A 9,108-nucleotide genomic window follows, 5' to 3' on the forward strand; every position below is an offset into this window, starting at 1 on the left:
GTGCTTAAGGCAGTGAAGTAGCAAGCTTCTTACAACCATAAACATTTAACTGCCGTGACCGAAGTATTGAGCACTCACTGGCATGTGAATTTTAACTTCCACTTTGAATGGTTACATGATTTCATGGTATTTTCTAACACATAATTCATTTTCTGGCACATAATGACAGGACGAGAAAAAACGGCCTCACATTGTGACAGAGGAAGTTTAGGAAAAATTTCTACATCAATGTGGTTGCCAAACATTAGAACGTGGCTTCCCAGCAACGTTGTTGAGCCACTATCCCCGGATAAAAGAAAGTGCATGTGTTACACTCAGAGATAGGGTTTAGTGGTGGACTTAGTAATGATTTAAAAAACAGCTGGATTTGGTGATAGTAACAGTTTTCTCCAACCTACATGATTCTGTGATTGCGAAGATATTTTACGCAAAATTAAGTAAGAGCAAGGCATCACCAGCCCTGGATAGAGTTTAGGTGTTCAGACAGTTGTATCAAAGGCTGAGAGTGTACCTAAGGTGGCTGCCACATAAATAGAGCTTGGTAAGATTGTGGATGTTTTATGACAATACTTCAGAGACTTGAAAAAACATGAAAAGGGAAATCAATGAATAAAAATTAACCCAGCTCTTATGGATAAAGTAAATATGATTCCACTTATGAGAGCTGTTCCTGGTGTACCTGTGCCACTAGAATTCTGTACAAAACTCCTGGCAGGGGTGTTCTCACTGCAGTCATTGTAGTCTATCACTACCAAAACATTGCCAACTTGCTCAAATTTATCCTTGTCTTGAAGTGCTACACATTGGAAAAAAAATAAATTGACTAATATGTAAACTGTCTGTAACTTCCTCCTTTGCTCTTCACACTCTCAGCCCAAGTGCCGGTCATGTGCTTTTCTGTCAGAAAAGGTCCTGACAAGATAAACAAGTTCACACATCTTGGGACAAATTTCCACAGCCTTTTGCTTACTTGTTTGTTTGCTTGTTTGTTTTCTTAGCTATCACCTAGTTGTGTCACAGGGTTATTGTGCCTTCGTGTGCATGTGCAGTAGTGCTCCATGTGATTTTGCCATCCTTGAAGAAGTAGGTACAAGATTTTCACCTCACTTAGACTGAAGTGCCTGGTCCTTTGATTCAATACCGCAGTCATGGCACCACATTTTCTTTAAATGTTATCATAAAGAGAAATCACAGACACAAAGAAGTTATGTCTAACCAGAAGTTCCCCCAGTGATTAAAAGCACTAGCTGTGCTCACCTTCTAAAGGTAACAGCAATCAAACACATACACAGCCTCAAAAGAAATAAAATTAAAAAGTGCTCATTTGTGATAGTTTCACTTCTATGCGCCCCATTGATCTGTCAGGAAGTTTAGTAATCTTCTCATATACACTTAGAGTAAAAACACACATTTGATCTTCCAGGAGCATCGTTCCTAACTCTCCAGCAGTCATTTCAAATGCATGCCCATTTTTATTTTCCTTGGCTACCCATTCTTTCTAAATTCACAGTTCCAAGAAACAAAGAACTCCATTGGAGCCCCCTTTATTTTCATTTTAAAGTATTTTGAGAAATATTTTCCAGTCAGACAAAGGAATGCAATGTATTCTCCTTGACAACTACCATAAGATCTGACTGTGCAATGGATGTAGAGTGCTGAGCCAAGCAGCAGGTAAATGACTTACATTGGTCATTTAAAATGCTGGCTTTGCACACTGAAGGTATCGTGGGGGACATGGTGTGAGCATGAAACTTGGGAATCAGCAACATAAATCCCTAGGAACCTGGGCTTCATTAATTCTGCTGTTCATAGAAAATTTTGTTATGTGACTATGGGTTTGCTGAAGCAAGTTCTATTTACTGGAAAGGGAGGAGGCCAAATAAACAGTAACTGGAATGAGTAGCAGAGGAAGAAGGTGAAGTCAAATACATGAATCAAAATTAAAGTGCCAGGGTATGTACTGATACTAGCCAAGCTTTCATTCTTTTTCACAAACGTCCGAGGAGAATTAAGCAGCTATTGCAATAGATGTCCTGCAGTTGATTAGGAACAGGAGGAGGAAAATGAGGATCTTCAGTAATTCAGCTGAGCACAATGTTAAGCTGTTACCCTTGGGTGGAGTTGAGATGGAGTAGGGCTCAGTTCAGGATCCCACAGGGAAAGAGGTTATTCCTGAGCAGGACACTTTGGGCTTTTCCGGAAACATAAGAGATAGGCTCAGAGAAATCTCCGATGGCAGAGACTTACAGAGACACACATCTTTCCAAATATATCAACTGGTTGTTTTGGTTTTTTTTTTTGTTACCTTGACCATTTAATTTGTTTGGCTTCTGTTGCTTAAAAGTAACAAAAGGATATTTTATAAATTAGTGGTGGGTCAGGAAACATCACCGAAGCCAGAACAAACATCTGATCTTTGTTCTATCCAATTTTTTATTGTGTTGGGAAACTTGCCCCAATTGAACTGTGTGATAACTAATTGACTATGAAAAATGTTATCAGATGCTTTTATCAGCTATCAGGCTGATAAAATTATAAGTGTGTTGAATCCAGTAGAGAGAGGAAAGTAACAATTCCATCACTTGAGGAAGCAGATAGATACTTTCTGCAGCAGTGAACTGGACTGCTCATGTCTGTCCAAAGAGGATGTTGCAGTTAGGAAGAGGGGCTGAAAGGAGCTGTTCTGATCCACAGTTGAAAGTAGGTATTCTGAGGAGAGGCTAAAAGTGCTTGTCTTATGTAGTCTGGGAAAAGAAAAGGCTGAAATGGAAACTTCTCTCTGCAAATATGTTCATGGCTTTTAAACCAAAAGATAAAGTTTACACAAAATCGCAAAATACAAAATGTTCCTGCTTGAATTAAGGCCGAAAATCACAAGAAAGTTTCTAATTTTCATGAGATTAGACCTTAAAACAATTTCAGACTATAATTTAAAAAAATAAATTATATGGGAATAAAAATCTAATTAAGCGTAATAAAGCTTGTTTATATTATAAATAATTATTAAAGAAGACTACCTGCTATAGCAGTGAAAAGTGTTCTGATAATCTAACTGTATTACTAGTGAACTGAAGAATGTATATAAATATTAGCTGCTTAGAGTATTGTATTTTAGAGCTTCTTTTTCTTGTAAAGTATATTATTGACAGCCTCCAAACTTTTCATTTTAAAAGTTGTAGGACAAAAAGCAAACTACATCCCCATAAGAGAAAAAAAATTATTCTGACAATATTTTGAAATAGTGCCAAAAGAGAAATAAAACCTGGTAAAAGAAGAAAAAAGGCACTTGATTTAATAAGAAGTCCGTCTGATTTCTACTGGACACATTTTTTTATTTGTAAGCATACTGAAACAAAATGTCCTGCAGAGCTGCACACAGACTGGCACAATTCTGACATAGTAAGATCAATAAAGGGATGCATACTAAGAAATCAGTTGTTAAAAAGAAAAATGTCAAGAATGGTTTAGATTGTGGAATTGTGCCTGAGACTGATCTGTAACAAACTTATATAACATATTGTAGAACATAAGTAAAACAAATTGCTACTCAACAAACAAGTAGCTAACCAAGCAGTTGGCAGTTTGTGTGATTCTGTTTTCCTGATTTTTTCCTGACAGTAAGCTTTTCTACAGTTACTTTTGTTATCACCAAAGAACAGCATGAAACTTGTGGTGGTTTTCTGTTATTGGCAAGAGAGCCATATAAAGACAAGGAGTTAAACATCATATACATATCAGGAAATGGAATGGTCTTGAGGTTTTAGGAAGGTAAATTACTTGTTGGTAGAATTGTTTCATTAAAGTTTAGGGCTTGACATGCTTCAGTGACCAAGTAATTGAACCTACACAGTGAATGAGTAAGACAAAAATACCCACAATCACTTCAGAAATTCATATCCCAGTCTTTGTTCTCATCAAGGGCATTTGTTTTTATGGAAGTCAATGTGCAAAAAAAACCTTTTCTGCTATCTTAGATAAGAAATGCACCTTTGAACTTCTTGTTCTGGTACAAATGTTCAGTCTGGAGGTACATGCATTTGTGGAGACACATGTAGGTTCACAAGCACACAGAATGGGTTGTAGAAAAGCAATTCTTGGCCTGATGATCCTAATTATAGTCATCTACTCTCATAATAATTTGCTGAATAAAAAGGGAAGATGAGCATGGAAAAATTGCAAGTCAAATGCACAAGTCGCTAATTCTTCCTGCAGTCTGGAAGGGAAACAAGATGTCAAGTGATGTTGAGTGGCCATTTCCTCCAGGTAAGGCACTGCTTGCGACAGCTCACATAGAATAGAGACAGTTAAGTCCCCTCTGCTTGCACTGGCAGAGGCAGAAGGTCACTGGTGCAGGCATACACGTCATGCTCTCCGGTGCATAAGCACACATGCATTCATGGATCCCCTGAGCACCAGGATGATCCCTCTGATGGTCACCTGCCTGCATCCAACCCTCCCTTGCCTCCCCCACAGGTCTCCCAGTTGCTGGTTGGTCCAGATTGTGGCTCGCTGCAAACACCCATGCACTCACGCTCTAATTCCAGAGGCACCCCTTGTTCACAAGGCGCCCAGGCATGGCAGCACTGACTCCCTGTCAGTGTGATGCCCCAGCCAGAGGCCCTCTTACTCACTGGCTGGTCCAGCTTGAGGTTTGCTGGTAAGCACACACACTCCCTCCACTCCCTGCCCCACACCCCCACTTTGTGGGAGACACAGACACCCCAGCAGCTGGCACAGGCACCCAGGCTGTGACCCACAGCCCTGCTCCAGCCTCTGGTGCAGAGCCCCTTTCTCAGCTCACTCACCCCTGGGAGGGACAGACTGTAGTGCTCATGCAGGGCTGAGACAGACAAACACACTCATAGGACGTGTTTACATTCAACAGGTCCTTTCATAGCCTCTTCTCCCTACAGACCTTTTTGTACCCCCATAAGTCCTCTTTGCCTGTGTTTCCACAGGGATTTACACACCTTATTCCATTCCTGTAGTTATTCTAGTCCGGGTCTCCCCCTGGCCTACAGTCCCAGCTGTTGCAAAGCGCAGGGTCTTGGTACTAGATTCCTTCCAATCCAAACAAAGCAAAGGTAAGTCCAGTTTCCAACATTTACTTAATAAAAAAATTGTTAGTACAGGTAGAATTCATCTGATTTCTCTGTGAGGTTGGTTCAGCTCAACTAGACTTCATGGTGCAAATAAACATCAGTGAAAATGAACAGAAAATTTCAAGTTGTCAGCTGGAGAGATCCAGGAGAATTTAACCACAGGAAAGTACTTTACTAATCCAGTCTGGGATAAGACTTTAATAGGAACCAGAAATTAATCCAACATAGAAAAAGAAGAGGCATAACTTGGAAGTCTGATAGATCTGTAGAGAATTTTGCTTTCCTGAGATACTAGATACAAGTAGACATCCAGATTAAACTGGGAAGAAATGAAAGTATGTGGCCATGCAGCTACCTTTGGTCGGATGCCTTTTGGTGTGTTGAAGGAGGCTGACAATGTATGGACAGGCTCAGGATTGTGTAGCAAAGAGTGAAGAACAAGAAAATTTGAAGAGTGTCCTTGGGAAAATGCTGTTTCCAGATATTTTTAAGGACAAAAGGCATAACATTGATGTTTGCTGGCCAAAAGGGGTGGCCAACTAGGTTGTTGCCACACTGTCACCTGATATGCTGACAAATAGATAAAAAGTGTAATACTTCTACCAGTAAGAACCAGAGTCTGGGACTGAAGGACTCTGATATTTGGCCTCCCTCTGGAATCCTGCATAGATGCCCTGATTCTGTCTGCATTGGAGCCACTTGGGCAACAGCAAAGGTTTTGCTCAGCAAAATATATAATGAATGCTATTCAGAGTTTTGGAGTTTCTTCTCTATAATATTTGCATTTTTGCTATTTGCAATCTGTTGTTATTTCTTTTTCCTTCACTTTTTTGGTCCATGCAGAATGTCATGCCTCTGAACTTCACTGGGAAGATGGTCAGAACTGAGAGAGAAGGTATTTTAATTGCTGAAACTGCAAAACTTCACTGCAGCTGGCAAACACAACTGCAGTCATGCACCAAGAGCATGCATGCCTTTTGCAGAGGAAACACACAGAGCTACTGCTCAAAGAGAGGCCAGTGTGCAAATCAGATTAACTTTGTGAACATGGTGTTAAGGGACACATGACAGAAAACAATACTGAGAAATGTGGAAAACGGGAAGGAAAAGTAGAATACTCCCCCAAACTATGAACAGAGGAAATAATTAATAGAGAATAAAACAAAGAGCAAGAACATTTTAGGAAGAACAGTGCTTCTGAAGAAGCTCAACTATATTAGAAAATACATTTCTTCTTCTTGTTTGCTTCTTACTATGTTCAAGTTCTGTTAGAAAAGAAACCATGGCTCAATCTTAATTTTTTGCTTATAAAGGAAACAAAAATCCCTGAAAGTTTCTGTAAGTTAGAATCAAAAGCAGTAATAGTGTGTTCAGTAAATAATAGCAGATATGAGATAAAAAATGAAGACCTAAGATAGCATTTCATAGACTGTGACTCTTGTTAATATAAAGAAAATATTAACTTTACTTTTAGTTTACAGATTGAGAATAAAATCTTCATTTTCATATTGGTCTCAAAACACCAATATTTGGTATGAAGAAAGAAACGGTCTTTTTAAAATTATCATCCTTTTTCCCCTAATGCTGTGCATTTTGAGTAAAACTTAATAAATGTTAAGACATGTAATGAAACTCTACTCAGCTTTTAAGCCATGACATAAAAGTACTGCTTTTCACAGGATTTGTCAGCGATGTTGGGCTAAAGCTGAACTTTGTCAGCAATTATGGGCTGCAAAACAGTCCCTGTGCTTTACATTGACTTTTTTGGTTTCTGGGTGGAAGCCAAAAAATGCTTCTGTCATTTTTATTTTTTTTTTCCTATGGCAGCCTATCATATGCTGAGCTATTTCAGCAGATCTTATGCTGCAATCTGAACCCTGATGCACTGGCAAATCCCTGCATGCCCCAGAGTTCTGACGAGGGGACCATGAGGCGTTTGTGCTGTGCATGCTGTGGCTGGAAGGGGGTTGTCTTAGCTTGGTAACACATAAATAAAGCTGCAGCTTACAGAAATGTGTAGTGTGTCTAAAAGGGGGCCAGAAACACCAGAGAACTGTGTTCATTGCCACATCTTTATTTTATTTTAACTAAAGAGGAAGTGGCTATTTTTCCCCTCAAGAGACTGGAATTATAAACAGGCGCTTGCGCATCCAGTTCCTGCAATTCTGAAAGATCAGTGACTTGGCTGGCAGAATTGAGTCAAGAAACTGAATGCTATTCTTTGTGCTGACACTTAGATGTATTAAACTTCCTGCTCAAAAGCAAATGTTAGCTATCAATGTTTCAAAGCATAAAAAGTAGATTATTCAATTTAATCCCCTATCATAAAGCAGATGATTCTATTTCTTCTGTATTTAAATGAGTGGTTACTATTGATTCCCCAAGAACTGTGGTCTTGACATTTGTTGTTGGAAAAGGAAGGCAAGCAGGTAAAAATTAGTGATTGAAACCAGCATACAGACGAATACAGAGGAAAATTAATACAAACATAGTTACTAATCTTCCTGTCTGAATGCATGACTGAGTAATCTGGTTTGCAGCCAAAATGCCCATATTAATTGCTTTGCTATGTTATCATCCCAGAGGCATCTGTCGGGTCAAACTGGAGAACTATTTTTATGTGATACAATACTTCATGTGGATTGAGGAAGTATTAAAACTGGAGTTCTAGTGTTGTAGCATTTATAATGCATATAAATAGAAAAGAAATAGCCTAATTTAGGGAATAAAGGAAGCAGCAAGAAGAAAGGAAATATGAAAGCCATGATCTAAGAGCCAGGGTTTCATTTCTGGTCCTGCTGCTGGCCTTGTCAAATGACTTCCATAGGTGACATCTTCCAGCACCTCCTCAGTTTTCTCTCTTTCTAATGAGAGGAACTAAGGGGTACTATTGTTAGCATGTATGTCATACAGTAACTATGGAAGAAATCAAATCTGTGTTTGAGAGGCAGTGAAAAAACCCACATACTAAATTACATTTCTGTCTACAGCTGGGTATCCCTGAATTTCACATTAAAACACACATACAGAGAGAAATGGATGTAGCTACTTTACTAGTGTGCATTTTTAACATTGTAGAATCCGCAAGTTAAGCACTGCTAAATCTAACACAGAGAGTTGACTGCCTGCAGTGTCATTTTTCAGATGACATTAAACATTCTCAAGAAATAGTTTCTCTTCTCAAAACAGGAACTGAAAGACTAATAAGATCCCATCTATGTGGTCTTCTGATGGCAGATGTATGTTTGGCTAAAATTACAGCATGCCTATGTTGTTTCAATTTCTTTCTGTTTTGTCTGAGAATGTTATTAACATATATAAAGATAATTCTATTGGAGAGCAGCAGACAATCAGTGAGTAAATTCATAGATCCATCCCACTGATAAGCACTCACAGATCAAAATGAGCTTTGCAGCTCTGACTTTTTGAATTGCTAGCTTCTCCTTACCTTTAGTTATACTGGTTCCATCCAGAGTCAAAGCAAGAGGAGGCTGAGGCCATCAGCTGGAGGTAGTTTGCATTTAGGAAAATCTAGAAGTGTTGTCGTTGAACTAATTGTTTGGGGCATATGTTCACTGTGAACTTTGTTTAGCTATGGATCTTGTGCTACTTCCAGAAAAATTCCAGATGTCCATATACTTTTATTTTATAAAAAGAAAAAATCAAACTTAGGAAAAAAAAATCAGAAAAACCTCTCTGTCCAACCATGACTTCAGAAGTCCAGCGTGTTTGTGAGGAATATGTCCAGAACTCTGTTTAAAGTAACAGTATCAAATTGTTTTTGCTTTTCCTTCAAATCATGTACAGTTGGCAAGGTGTATATCAAGTTGCTTGTGGTGGAAAACAAAAGCATTGATATCACACATTTTCCCTGTTTAACATCACATGGTACCAGTAAATGGGTCAATGGAGAAAACTTAACTTTTGAGTTTGCTGGGGAAGTACATAGCCAGATCTAGGTTGAAGAAGGTCTATCTGTATGTGCCTTGGATCTAAATGAGTTCAC

Source organism: Zosterops lateralis (genome assembly GCF_965231275.1).
Source record: "Zosterops lateralis genome assembly, chromosome: 3".
Classification (NCBI taxonomy): Eukaryota; Metazoa; Chordata; class Aves; order Passeriformes; family Zosteropidae; genus Zosterops; species Zosterops lateralis.